This window comes from Falco punctatus (assembly GCF_963210335.1).
Source record: "Falco punctatus genome assembly, chromosome: 4".
NCBI classification, from domain to species: domain Eukaryota; kingdom Metazoa; phylum Chordata; class Aves; order Falconiformes; family Falconidae; genus Falco; species Falco punctatus.
The window spans coordinates 31,462,923-31,477,370 of NC_137583.1; positions in this window are offsets into that span (position 1 = coordinate 31,462,923).

Below are 14,448 nucleotides of genomic sequence, written 5' to 3' on the forward strand. Positions count from 1 at the left end.
AGAGATTCTCTAATGGAACAGACAGTTCTTCCTCTCTTCATCTGCTTGTCCCCACAGCTTTGTTATTTAAAGTCAGGTTAGAGAAAAAAAAAAATCAAAAAAAAAAAAAAAATCGGTAGACAGGTTTGGTTTGGAAGCCGGAGGACAGGAAAAGTTAGAGATATTTATTTGACAGGGTCAAGGTTGCTGCTTTTCTTTTCTCTTTCCCCAGGTCCCATAGGTGTTAGACTGAGAGACATTTAATCGAGGGAGTAGCGGTTTCATATCTATAACAAAAATCAAATAATGCAAGATGATTTACTCCCCCTAGCAACCAGGGAGCTTACCCTTAGCAACCAGCCTAGCCTCAGGCAGCGGTGTAATCAGCTTGAAAATATTTCAATTATTGTGTTGATTTTAGTGGATTTGAGAAGCGCTGTGCAGAGAGACCAGGCACATTCTGCCCACGACCTGGAGAGGAAGATATTGATTTAAACAGGTGTCAGAAAGGAAAAGTGGAGTAAATTTAAATGCAATAGGAGAACAGCGCATTGAGTGTGGTTCAGTGTGGGGGTGACATTTTGCTCATCGCCTTGAATGAAAGTGACTCAACTGAACTAGAAATTTCACCTTGAAAATCATCTCCCATCGACACAATCAAGAGAAAGCCGTTCGCCATCTCTTTTCCCTGGTCTGGGGGAAGAAGCGGGGGGGCCAGCACCTGGGTTTGAGACAGCTTTGAGGAAAGTAACTATCAGAGAAATATGGGATTAGTGTATCCCGCTCCAGAAATTAGCCGAGTGGTGCTGGAGGAGAAGCGGGGCAGATGGGAAGGAGAACATGTGCCAAGGGTGGGCTGCAGGAATCAGGTGGACTTTGCTACACAGAGTGGTGCCGTACACAGGCTCCAGGCTGCTGCTCTGGGAGCTGGGGGTTTGGCAGCAGGACCAGGGCTGTCACCCGCGGGGTTAGCAGGGAGAAACTGCCCGGCAGGTCTCAGACATCAGACCACGTTTCTCCTCCTTGCCTGGCATGGGCCAAACCCTGTTCTCAGTAGCAACAGCAACACCACAGCTCCAGAGAGCAGCATATCGGGATGTCTCTGGCCTCCTTCAGCCTCCACAGTGTAATTTGTCCAGGCTTAGCAGCCCCGGTCTGGCACAAGAGAGGCAAACCAGAGCCTGGTCCTTAGGAAAGTGTCCCATTCACCTCCACCCGTTGCTGCCTGCCCCCACGCACACAAGGTGCTCCCAGCAAAGCCCCAGCCTGGCCCCAGGCTGCTCCCACACTCTCCACTCCTACGTTTTGTGCTAATCACTCAGCCCCCCGCCACAGTAACAGCCTGTGTGTAGTTCAACAGAAACCAGTGACATCTTTGTACACACCGCACCGATGAGCTGTTTTCTGATGCAGCAGAAGCCTGTAGACAGTGTACTGATAATAGGGTTTCATCTGTTCCCAGTGAAGTGACAACTGACATGCCATGTTCTGATGAGCCTCATTCCAGTAGGGTGACACCGTGCATAGAGTGTATTAAAACCCTGGTTCTCCAGGCTGTGACAGTCCGTACACAATACGGGTGATAACCGAAATCGCAGCAGAGCTGAAACTTCTGTCCAATTGAGGAGGGAGCTGCTTGCGGCGTGCCCCTGAGTTTGTGTACAGGGCACTTCTCACCTGCTCCCCCACAGCAAGCCAGGAGCATGCAGCACAGGGTGCCCAGGGTGGGGGACCGATACCAGGCAGAGCCGAGCAAGTCACAGCTGCAGAGCTGACTGTGGGATCCCTGCCTTGCCCTGGACACTGCTGATGCATCCTGGGCTCTGCTACCTGCTCAGAGCCATCCTCCCCATCAGCAAGGGAAACAGCCAAGGCTCTGTGCAGGAACAGCAGGGACCAGGAGGGCTCCTTCCCCACCGCAGCTTTTGGGGAGCCTGGCAGGTTGGCATAGCCTTGGTTTTCTTCCTGTCGTTGGAAACTCCTTCTGCACTTGTCAAGTGACCAAGGTGAATTGTTTTTCTTTGAGACTGTTCACACTTCTCCAGGTTCAATTTCAAAGTGGCATTTTTTTAGAGCTTATCACATGCCATTTATAAACGTTTGAGTGCCTGCTCAAAGGCTTGGCAGAGGGAGGGATGCTGCATCCCTCCTCCATTTGACAAGAACACAAGCCCTGCACAATCTTCAGACAGCAAAGAACACTGCCTTATCTCTGGCTAGTAAAGGGTGTATCTTGACATTGCTACAAAAACTCTCATGGTGTAAGAAAAGCAAAAACCAGCCTTCCTCCTGGATTTTGACCCATTTGGAGGCTTTTCTCCGTGTCATAAACCAAACTGATTCCAAGATCGCAGCTGTTAGGACAGACACCTCCAGCTACAGTGGGATTTGGGCTTCAGTTGTGGTAACCCCACCCCACACTCATGCACCCAGTTTTGCCTTGCTGTAGGTACAAGGTGGATTACCCAACTACCACAGGGGAAAAAGCCCTCCCACGGGCAGTTACCACCAAGCAGCCACCATGTTACAAATCTCGGCTTTAGCTTTACCTCATAGTAAGTTTCCAAAAGGAGAAGGGTAAAAACATCTTCCTTTGGCTTAGTCAGGATCTCCTAATGACAACATCCACTGCAACCAGAAATGCAGTGAGGCCAAGAACAGGTGAATTATGATGTGCCTGGGAGAGATGCTGTGCAGATACACAGCCAAAGACCTCATGCCACCAGGACCAGCCTAGTAAAGGCACACATCTAACCTTGCTGACTCGCCCTGGGCAGGCAGGATCCTTCCCCCACCACTCTCAGCACTGCAAGCAGAGCCTGTTTGATGTGCTGACCTGCCCTCCACAAGCATCTTACACTCTCTATCTTTGTCGGATTGGGAGAGAGAGGGGGGTGGAAAAAAAAGATTCAGATTATTTTTAAGCCCATTTGCTGCCTTGCTCTGAAATATGCAGTCTCTTCCCTGGAACGTACCTTCAGTGTAATCTGCTCTTTACCAGAGTCTGTAGTTGCTCATTCACGCGTTCCTCTGCCTTCCTTCATTATAACCTGTTGCTCGTCAGAAACCTTAGCAGCTTAAACTGGACTGCTTCTTTGCTTGATAACAGTAATCAGGGCTTTAGCAGGCAGCTTTGCAGAATCAGCCTGCCCTGCACCACTCCCACTCCCCATTTTCTGATGGATAGATGATCACTCAAGGAAAAAAAAAATGTACCTGTTCACCTGGAAAGCAGAACAATTTGCATTTTGGGAGGCTGTTACTGCAAAATGAGGTATTTAGGCAGTGCCACATGAGCTTTCCCAGGGAATTCCTGATTTAAATTTGCAGAACCAGTGTCCTGGCATTTTGCCTTATTAGTATCTATAAAGTTAGTAATAATCAATAACCAAACCAGAGTAGGTAAATACATGGGGGCATCTCCTGGCATTGATTTTTGGGTGGGATACCCCTCTGAAATCAATGGAGAGCTTTGCTTAAAAACTAGTGGCATGATAAGGACCACATTTCTTAAACAGAAAGACACACAAATCCAATATGATTTTATCTACCAGCTCTGTCTCCCAAACCTTATGTTTCCGTCTTCTCAATCCCATTTTCCTGTGGTACAATCCAAGTAACTCTCATTGATCATCAAAAGTCAAGTCTTATTTTCTATTGCTGCTCTTCAAAGGGAATTAGGCGATTGTTGTTATCATGCATTTGGAGATACAGATCTGGAGGTTCAGGTTATTCTGCCTTTTAGCTTAGGACTGATATGTTGGACAGTCAGTCTGTATGAGTGACAGATCAATTCATTCACTTCTGGAAACTTTTTTCCCTTGAATTTTAAATGCTTCAGTTTGGTAATGGTTGTATTAAGCCAGTGTGTGTAATTGAAATAAGAAAGTGAAATAGGAAATGCATCATCCAGCTAAACTACATTGACTGCTCAATGCCAACACTTTAAACTGCAAAGGCCATCCCAAATCATAAAGCCCTTCTCTGCCACCCAGCAGCTTAGGGATCAGACACTGATTTAACTCTGGAGCCCGTCCAAGGCCTCTGGAAGTCAGTTAGTGGCTTTTCTTGACCTGGCAAATGCCCGAGAGCCACTCTAAGGCTCTTCTGTGGGTTACCTTGAACACACACTGCTTCCTCACCCTGGCCAGTTTCCTTACGCTGCCACATGCAACAACAGCTTTCTTTGTGTCTGAATTATTGCTCACATTTTTGGCTTGACAAATAGCATCATAATCCCTTTTTATGTTTTTTTTCAAGCTTCCCAATCAGGCATGAAGCTGGAGACCCATTTTTCAACCCAGCAGCATCTCTGCTACCAAGGCTGCAAGCTCCAGCACCCCTGCTGCAAACACTGCTTAAAATCAGGTTTGCAACAGAAACTTTTAGGGTAGAAGCAGCCCTTTGAGCATGACACCAAGATTTAGACTTACAAAATTCAGGAGATGTGACATCAATCCTTCTCATGGATGCTTGCCTCCATGTCTGCTACAGTGCTGTGCGAGGCAGTTGGGCAGGAAAAAAACCTGACATGCCAACATGGGCATCAGGTACAAAAATTTCATGGCACAGGGAAGAAGCTTTTATCCCCTTAGCTGGGCTGCAGCTTTTTCAGAACTGAGGCTGAGCCCCATCTGGGGTATGGAGCATTCATTCTCCACCTGAACTCCTGGTTGTGATCATGGGCTGCACCTGGAGAGGAAACCCACCAGGAAGCTGAGATGCTTCACCTGGTGCTTCCACCCTGCTGAAGCCCTTCTGCCACATCTTCCCAGCCCATGTCTCTGCACCAGCAAGATTCAGCTAGCTTAGGTGCTCACTTGCATTAGACCTGTATTTCCTTTCCTGGGAATAAATTTTGTGGCAGCTGCCAAGGAGGATCCCCTTAAGCTTGGTGCTAAAGGCAGTCTGCCCCATCCACTTCTCTCCTGGAGAAGGTCCGCACATGGAGCAGAGAGAAACAGCAGGAACTTTCATCTCAAATGTACAGAAAGTAAAAAAGCAGCATCCTTCCCTGTGCTCCCACCTTTCTCCAAGTGAAGACGGTAGTCTTCAGGGGAAGAAAAATAAGGAAACCACAAGCTGGAGCCTCAGGCATGGCTGAAGGAAGCTGGTGGAAACATTCCAGCCAGGAAATAAATCCAGCCAAGCCATAACATGCTTCACTCAGACAGTTTTTCTGACACCACCATGGGCCCCCTGCACTACATCCCACACTGCCAGACTTGCCACATATAAAACTGAGGCAAGTGACCACAAGCATAAAAAAGAGTTATGCTTTGCTGCGATGCATTTCCAGCACTCCAGCAGCCAGCACCACAAGGAGAAACAGGGTTTGTCTGTTTCCTTCAGGAAGAGGTTTCAACCAGCAAACTACCCGCGTTATGCCCGTGCCAGAAGTGGCTGCTACACAGTGAATGGAGCCCAGGAGACCTTGTGCAGAGGCAGATCTTCCAAGAGAGCTCCGCACTCACCAGCTGCACATTCCTGCCCAGGGTAGGTCACTTTGCTCTCCAGTTGTGGGTACGCTGTACCTCAAATTTCTGGAACCCCATCCATGTTTGTCCTGGACTTTCTAGTTGCCCTCTTATCCACTGCTTCTCTCCATTTCCTTCCTGGCTTCCCACCAAGACTAGAGCTGTTTCCTAGGATGCAAAAGGAAGCTTGGCCAAATCTAGCTTGACATTCGTGGTTTATGGATGACAAAGGGGTCTCCTTGGCATTTCCAGCTGACCTAAATCATCCAAGGGAACCTTCCCCAGCAGTACCTGTCAACCTCAGGGAAACTAGAAGGGTTCTGTGCAAACTCAAACTCATTCTCAAAAAAAAGAAAAACAAAAACAAAACCCACACCTCTGTTGGTTTCAAATGATAAATGCTCCCACCAAGGACCTTTCTCCAGTTCTGTGTTCACAATATGCGTCCCCTCTTCACTTTCTAGCTGTAGCAAAGGATGAGCGCCAAGCTCGCACACAGTGATGACCTTACAGCATCCAAAATGAGAACAGTTTCTCAGTTATGTTTCACCAGCAGACCTTTCCAAATAACTGATACATCTTAAACCACTCATGTACACACCTGAAGCTGCTCAGAAATAAGCTCTTGCTGCCTTTTTGCTACAGACACATCATCACTTCAGAACATAAAAATAAAGCACCCAAAGCTCCAGAAACTCTTATTGCAAATAATCTCACTGCCAGAAGAAAGGCAGCGCAATGTTTATCAGAAAACTGGGTTCATATATAGGACCTTTAGCATCTTCAGATGAAAGCAATCACTCCACAAAGCACAGCAAGCCTTCGGTGTGAGAAGGTATTTACCTTCACCATGGTACTGCCCCAGCTCAATTTGCCCCAGCAGGCTACTCAGTGATGCAAAACTGAAAACCCTCTGTTCACAAAGTTTCCAGCCGGTTCTTTTTCTGTCGAGGTTTTCCTTGTTTCAGGAAGGAATTTGGGATAACTCAATGCCAGAAAGAACCATGCCTGCTCCTTCAGGTTTTGTAGAAACTTAGCAAGGAAGAGAGAAACTTTTTGTAATCTGAAGAATTTAGGAAATTAAGCCCAGTTCTGGCAATGTTGAGGCCACAGCTGTGCCATGGGATCCAGGAAGCATCCACCTCCTGTGTGTTGGTATGAAGTTTAAAAAATAAGCAGCCCTCACAGGTGGATTAAACCCAGACATTCTCCTGCAGCCATCAGAAAAATAACACTTTGCTTTCTTAGGAACCAGATGTTCCCCACACAGAAAATGCTCAAAATGTATAACAGCTATGTCAGACTCCTCAGATCTGTAATGGTATTTGGTCAGAGGGAAAATAAAGCAAATAGAAAATATACAGGAGGAAGCTGAAAAAAGCTTCACTCCACATCCTCAGCTGTAGAAATGTATTTGGAGTAAGTGTTGAGGGCTGCAGCTCCTGGAGGAGGCTGCTCCATCTCTCATTGAAAACAAGACTGGTATCGGTGAAATTATGTTCCACATCAGCTGTCAAGTAATGGTTTTGAAACCTTAAACAGAGAATACATTTGCAGCTATTAGCACGGTATGGTCATGGTTTGTATTTGAAGGTGAAACCAGTTTGTAAGGAGGGAAAGAAAACATTAATTCTATTCATCTTGAGAGTTACTTTAACTTTTCAAAATGCTATGGTAAATTTTGAAACTTTAAAATTAGTTTCAAGATGAATAGAATTAATGAGTGAATTAGAACTGGTACAGAATTGCAATAAATAATATTCGAAACCTTTTAATAAGCTTTGCAATGATTAAAATGAATGGATTTTTTTTTCTTTTTGCTATAAAACTGGAGCTCTTTTAAGTATAAATTGTGATAACGACTCAAGAATTTCCAGCATCAGGTTTTTCCATTACATCTCGGCTTCCACAGTTGATCTAAGGCTTCAAGAATAACATTCAAACCTCACTTTCTAATGATGAGGTGTTTGACACAGAAAGCAATCCTAATAGAGAAGTCTGCTTGCCCGGTGACTGCTGGCAAGTAGAGCTGACAGAGACAAAGAAACATTTTTCTATCAAGTCTCCTAATGAAACCTCCTCCTTGGACCTGGGACCAGGACTATGAAGAGGAATGCTGTCAGAAGCACTCAGCAGAGCAGACCTGTGTTTGTAACACTGCCAGCATTTGTTTTAAGTCTTCCTTTTAACCAACAAAAAAAAAAAAAAAAAAAAAAAAGAAGAAGAAAAAAATAAAGACAAGATTTTTAGTAATGCTCATTGATGGAGCACTAATACAATTAATACTATACTGGTTTATGATACTGGAGGTCTGGTTCAACACAGGAAAACCTTTGAAACTAGGTTTGGAAAACTTTAAAATTCCTTGCCCACAGCTCCTGCCAAGCCTTTTGAGCTCTGAGTTTTTCCAGGACACATTTCCATTGCTGCTGAAAGAGCTGCTGCTGTCCTGGGAGTGGGTCTTCAAAAGTCTTGCACCGAACTCTGCCTAGACCTTTTCCTATATTCCCAGTGCTAGGGGGAAAACTCACCTTGACATCAAAAAGCACTGTAGCAAAAATGTCTTCTTCTGTTTGTTCAGCCACTCTCCAATGCACGCCCGGGGGGAGAGGCTTTGCTCACAGACATTCCCACCAGCACAGCTGCCCATCGTTGTCTGCAAACACAGCCCCTGCCATGGCTGGCCTGAGGACACCCTCAAAGACTGTTTCTTCTCCTGTCCCTTTTGGTATCTTTCGTTCCTGCCTCTCCAGGTAGCTATGTAACCCTCAATCCCTTCAATATTGCAGTATTGCGCATCCCCAGTTGGATTTTTCTCTGCTCTTGCCCCTCTGGTGAGTTCTACCAGTTCCAGCTGGGAAGCAGATGCCCCAGGCTGGCCACCACTTGGGCTGACACATACTGGCCTCCTGAGATGATTGCTTTCTCCATGGGAGGACGATCGGGACTTGAGCCTCATCTCTCTGAACTGGTTCCCCAGCTTGCAGCAGGAGGGTTTGACCTGCTGATAACCATCCTCCAAATCTGCAGCTTTTCCTGGAGGACCACCGCTGCCCAGGGGAGCCAGCACTGCCCCTCCCCAGCCCCTGCTGGCTCTGTGCCAGCCTCACTCAGGGTGAAGAAGAGGGTGCTTCTGCCTGGCAGTGACCACAACTCCTGGGCATCCACCGCTCTCTAATGAGCTTCTCTGTGATGCCGAGATTCATTTTCAAGATCCATCACACCTCCATAGCTTGTTTCTCCTGCCCTCTCCAGTACGACACCGCATGGTCCTCCCCAAATCCCCCACTTCCCACTTAATCAATCATTCCTCCAATACAGCAAAACACAATCCCGCTCATTTGGCTTTCAGCTCCACTTCCCCCACCCGAGATGTGAGGATGCAGCCGGAACCGTGCTTTCTTTATTTCTTAGTTTTGCATGAGAGCCCATAATCCACTCAGAAGCAGTTTGTAATAATTCTGCATGGGGAACACCACCCAAAATAAATTGCGCCGCCACAACTTCACGGGTGCTCACTGTGCTGAAAGCCAGGCGGAGGGAAGGACAGAGCCGTCTTCCAGGTGTATTTATTTCACTAGCCTGGACAGCTCGTAATCGCAGACAAACTGTTTGTCCTTGACTCCTGTCTCAGCAAAGGAAGACTGAACTTCCCGCAACACGATCCATATCACATCAGATTTGATATATTTCATAACAGCCTTTTATTCTCCTGTCTTTGTTCATTTATTTATCAATCTGACACTTTGCTAGATATGTCGCTGTCTTTCTTTTTATTCACCTGTCATTATCTCCCGCTCACATGTTATAATGCTCACCTTTTTTATGTATATTAAAAATAAAAAGGCTCTTGCCCTGTGCCTTTTCACTGTGGATTTTCTCTGTTGCACTTAAATAGCAATAGAACGGATGGTTTGCAAATCCTTTCTGACTTTTAGTGATATAAATCGTCACTATTTGGAGATTCCAGCCTGCCTTGAAGCACCAAAAGGCCCCGCTGCTACGCACGGCTGCGCAGCTGAAGTCACACATGTGACGCTCTCCAGCCTTTTGGGATCAGGTCCGTTGAGAGCGAACTCAGGAGCGGAGCAGAAGAGCGTCATAAACACCCAGGCACCATAAATAAACATTTACCGGCTTTCCATGATCTAATCCACTGTGTTAACCTGCGGTAAATCCCGTGGGAGAGAGCCCGAGCAGCCTTCCCTCCTGCAAACTGCAGGGGCTCGAAGCTGGTGAAGGCAGCTCTCTGCCTCGCAGGTGCAGAGCTTAGCCTGCTCCTTCAAAAGAAAAGTTGGCTCAAAACTTACAGCCCAATAAAATCATCCTCTGCCTTTCCTCAAGCAGTTTACAAAAGCGGTTAGATTATTCCATCCTGAATTTTTACTACCATCGCAGAAACAACTAAAAATATTTAACTTGTTTGTTAAAATATTTAACGTGATCTTGACAGTTCACCAGCTGTTTAAAAGTAGCTAAAAAGGATGGCAAAGGCTGTTGCTGAGTTTAATAAATATGTGTGTGTGTAATGTTTGTTATCTGAGAAGTACATTTAGATGTCTGCTTAGGTTAGTATCACATATGCTAGAACACATGTTCCTATTCTGGTACACATCTATAATTGCGCCCATTTATCTTATTGTAGTTTCAAGCACCAACAGGATAAATAAAGGCACTGCCTATTTTACTTTGAGAAAGAGAGAGACCAGGCTATTAAGTCAGTGAGAAAACATAAAATGTTGTAGATAAAAACTTTCAGGGGTGGGGAAAATTACTTTTTAAAATAACACAATCAAGGACATCTTTGCTGTGGAAAGATTTTGGTTAAAATGAAGCAATTCAAAAGCTTCCACAAAATGAATGGTAGAAAGAGGCTAGCAACAGAAGCAGGGAGGTATTCCACCTGTGTCCTTTTAAACAGTCATTTCTAGGCATTAATTTTCCTTGTCTATTAAAACAAAACACTCTTGCAGATTTACTGTCCCATGGCATAGAATCCATGCACGGGCAAGGGATGCCAGTGCTGCAGGTGCAGGGAGATGAGGGTGAGGAAGGCATGGAGGAAGCACAGCCAGGGCTAAGCCTGCAGCATGGCGTTACCAGACCCAATGAACCCGGCAGGACAAATACCTCAAACCAGAGCACAAGTGACATCCATACACCAGTATTAGCTGGGGAACCTTCTGGGATGCCTCACATTCACCATGGACTGGGGCTGGGGACACTGTTGACACATAGCCCCACTCAGGATCAGAGAAAAGCTACCAGGACTTGGCCTTTCTCCACATTTGCCTAGTCTTGTCGAACACAAGGTGTAAAGATTTGCTGAGACAGCACTAAAATGCTTCCCTACTCCATAAGCATCCTGAAGACAAACCGAACCAGGGTTTACGCCTTTCAAAGCAAACATCCTTCAAGATATACCCACTCCAGACCGACATCTCACACCTGGTTCTTCTGATCACTACCATGTTAATTCAGATGTGGAAGGAAGCAATCAGCCCACGCTAAAGCCAGAAACAACTGTCCCAACCCTTCACACCAGCCACGATGTGCAGAGCCAGGAAATAAAACAGATCAGGAATCCAGCACTTTGTGGCTTGGATTTGTGAAAGCAATGATAAATTAAAAAGGATTTAGGAAAACTCTAATTGCAAGAATCAGTCTTGAGAGACAGAGCGAGACTCACAGACTTCTTTGATGTTCAATCCATAGAAGTCCTCAAATTACAGAGGGAGAATCACTTTGCAGCTTGGAATAAACTGACAGTCCAGAAATCCACTGAAAACCAGTCACCAGGCTTCAGCAAGAAGCAAAGACAAACTGGCAGTGGCAAAAATTAACATTAAAACCAAGATGTATAGACACAAACAAAATGTATTTTGGAGAGGGAGCCAAAGAGTTTGCTTGTATTTGTGACTGGCCATGACTGCTCACAAACCAGCCAGGGGGCACGGGATTTTCCAGGGGTGATTTTTTTTGCCTCTTGTTCTTGCAGATAAGGTTCCTAAAGGGAGTCTTGGAGAACAAATGAGGCTACTACCATCCCCCAGTTCTGCTGTAAACTATTTGAAATGAAGTAGAAGTGATGACCAAGGGCATTAGGGTTCTGATTTGTCATCTGAGAAGAACAGTGTATTGGAACACCTCCCCTAGCCACATCTTAGGTGAGTGCATAAGCAACGGTGATGAAATGGACAGTGAGCATCAGCAGCTGGATCTGCTTAAGACTTGCAAGGGCCCCATAATCTCTTCTTACCTAAACTGATCAAAAATATATCCAGCGGAGCACTGAGGTTATTTTCACCACGCACACAGTCAGCATCAGTTAAGGCAAGAACCATCCTGGAACACACTACGTACTCTAAGAACATCAAAGCTATTCTACGTGGAATAAAACATGATCCTGCAGGAGCTTCTTGCAGCCTGAGTTATGCACCAAGTCCAGACGACAATTTAAGTAACACTGGGAAAAGTAATCCCAAGCTGGGCTTTGAATTCCTAGGTGTAGCAAGAGCTGGAAGCCTGAGGAATGCTTCTAAATCACCCATGTGTTATGGACCATCACAAATGTACCAGCATTGCTGGAAGTCTTGCAAATGACAGAGGCTCAAATGAGGGCTCTATCCTGCAAAATAAAGAGCGGTGCCAAGACCACAGCTACACAGACGCCTTGCCAGAACAAACCACCTTGCGAGAGCAAGCCCTTGGCTGCCAAGATGAGAGCAGTTCCTGGAGATACGGGGATGGGGAAGAGGCGGCCGCGCCGAAAGAGCTGCTGGAGGCTCACCTCCTTCCAAAAGAAAAAGGCGATGATAGAAAGAGGGATAGGCTTATCAAGCGTATTATCTTTAGGAGAAAGAGAAAAGCTTCCAGTGCCTCCAGCTGCCTCCGAGGCTTTGGGGTGTTGCATCCAAGCCAGGGTTCGCCCGGCGGGGCCGCAGGTGCCTGCTGGGGCTGGTACTTGCTGCACCAGCAGCCTGGGAGGAGCAGAGGGGAAGGAGAAGGGAGGGGGAGGCAGGAAGGAGAAGGAAATTGTGCTGTGTCCTTCTCTTATGCCAAAAAATGAAAAGAAACTATAAACCCCCTGTTTTCAGAATATAAAAAGGTTGTGAAAATAGGACTCCAAGGGCTCTGCAAATGATTATGCTAATTAGATCCAGGGCTATTCAATAGCACTGAAGTGATGCTCAGGAATTTTGAACTACAGTTTTTAGTGTGATTACAGATCATATTAAAATTCTATTAGTCTTCACTTAAGTTGTGAGTAAGTGGGATGGAGTAATGGGTTCATACTTTCCTGAAACCAAATACTTTTAACGTAGCAGACATTTTAGAGTGAAAATACCCCCTTTTAAAAATAAAAAGCAGCTTTATGGATGTAACTACACTGAGTGAAACTACAAGCAGTGAAGTATTGAAGATTACTGAATTTTCCACATGGGCCCAAGTTTCGAGTGTTGTGGTAAAACAATATTTATAATTGTTTTAGCTTTGCTACATAGTATAATTGAGACACACGGAAGAGAAAACTTAGTAGCAAAATCTCTTTTTGTTTCTGCCTTGCAAATGATAAATTGTTAATGAGCACCTGTTACAATGTTAATGAAAGTGAGATCTGTATGTAAATAAAGAAAATTTAATAACTTAACAAGGTGGATTAAAATTCCCAACCTGCTCCTTGCTAATCTAATGCCAAACACCAAATAGTTGCTATCTAAGCAGGAAACTAGTTAATGTATTCACCTCCGTGTACTTTTCAAACTATAATTAATATTTTAAAAATTTATAAAACCGAAATCATAGGTTTGATTGTAACAAACAAAATATCTGCCTTTAATCTACTACAAAAGGTTGGCGCAAATCCCCTTAAATGATACTAAAATGTAAACCACAAGGCAGCACTGAGGAATTGATTATGTTTAACTTCTTTTGCATTTGTCCTAATCACATTTTTTATAATTGTATTTAAAATGACTCCAAAACAGTTGATTGGTAATTCTGCAGCACAAAAGAAATATGGAATGAGAACATTGTTTCCTTGGAAGAAAAAAAAAAAAAAATCCTGTTATAAATAACTTTCAAGGTATGTCCTCTGGACATTGGCTGAATATTAACACTTGACAAATGGACATTTGTTAGTTTAAACTAAAGTGGAAGTTATTGAAAGGGAAGAAACAAAGCTCTTATTTCTTAGAGAAGAAACTCAGTCTCATGTGGTTTCTCTCTTCTCCAAACCCAGGGTTTTACAGTGATGCCCTTTTCCCCCTTTCCCCCCATCCCTGCTAATTCACTCCCCGCGAAGTCCTGTGAGTGCCCCGGGCAGACACAGTGGTTTCTGCACTGACCTGTTGCAGCCTTGGAGGGCTGGGGCTGTTGATGGAACCCCACAGCCCACGTTAGCCCCAGCCCCACAAGCACAGCTTCGCTGAGACCTGAGTTGGCAGGGGCTTCTGGAGGTCCTTGGTTCACCCTCCTGCCCCAAGCAAGGTTAACTTCAAACCTAGACCAGGTCCCTCAAAATCCCAAGGATCAAGACTCCACAACCTCTCTCGGATGCTGCCTCAGGGCTGCAACACTCATGGGAAAGGATTGGGTTGGGGGGTTTTTTCCATAAAACGAGTGGGAATTCCCCATCGCAACTCACCTCCTGCCTTCCTGTTGGGCAGCCCAGTAGCAGGGAGATGGACAGAGGGAAGATGCATCTTCCCTCTTCCAGTCTGTCTCCCTGTGCGCCACCATCACCACACACCCAGCTTGCCCATTTAAAAGCTGGTGTCTGAGTCCTTCCTACCAGTAATACACAGATCTCCTCAGCTCCGGTGCTTTATCCTCTGTTTTAGAAGGTGACCTGAAATGCAGAGGGAACAAGAGGGTTTGGCAATACCCCAACATAAGCCCACAACCAGCCTTGGGTAAAAAAGCTGTATGGACATGTAGGAATGGCACCTGCATCTGGCTGGGTTCTCACCCACTGGACCTTTATCTCCAG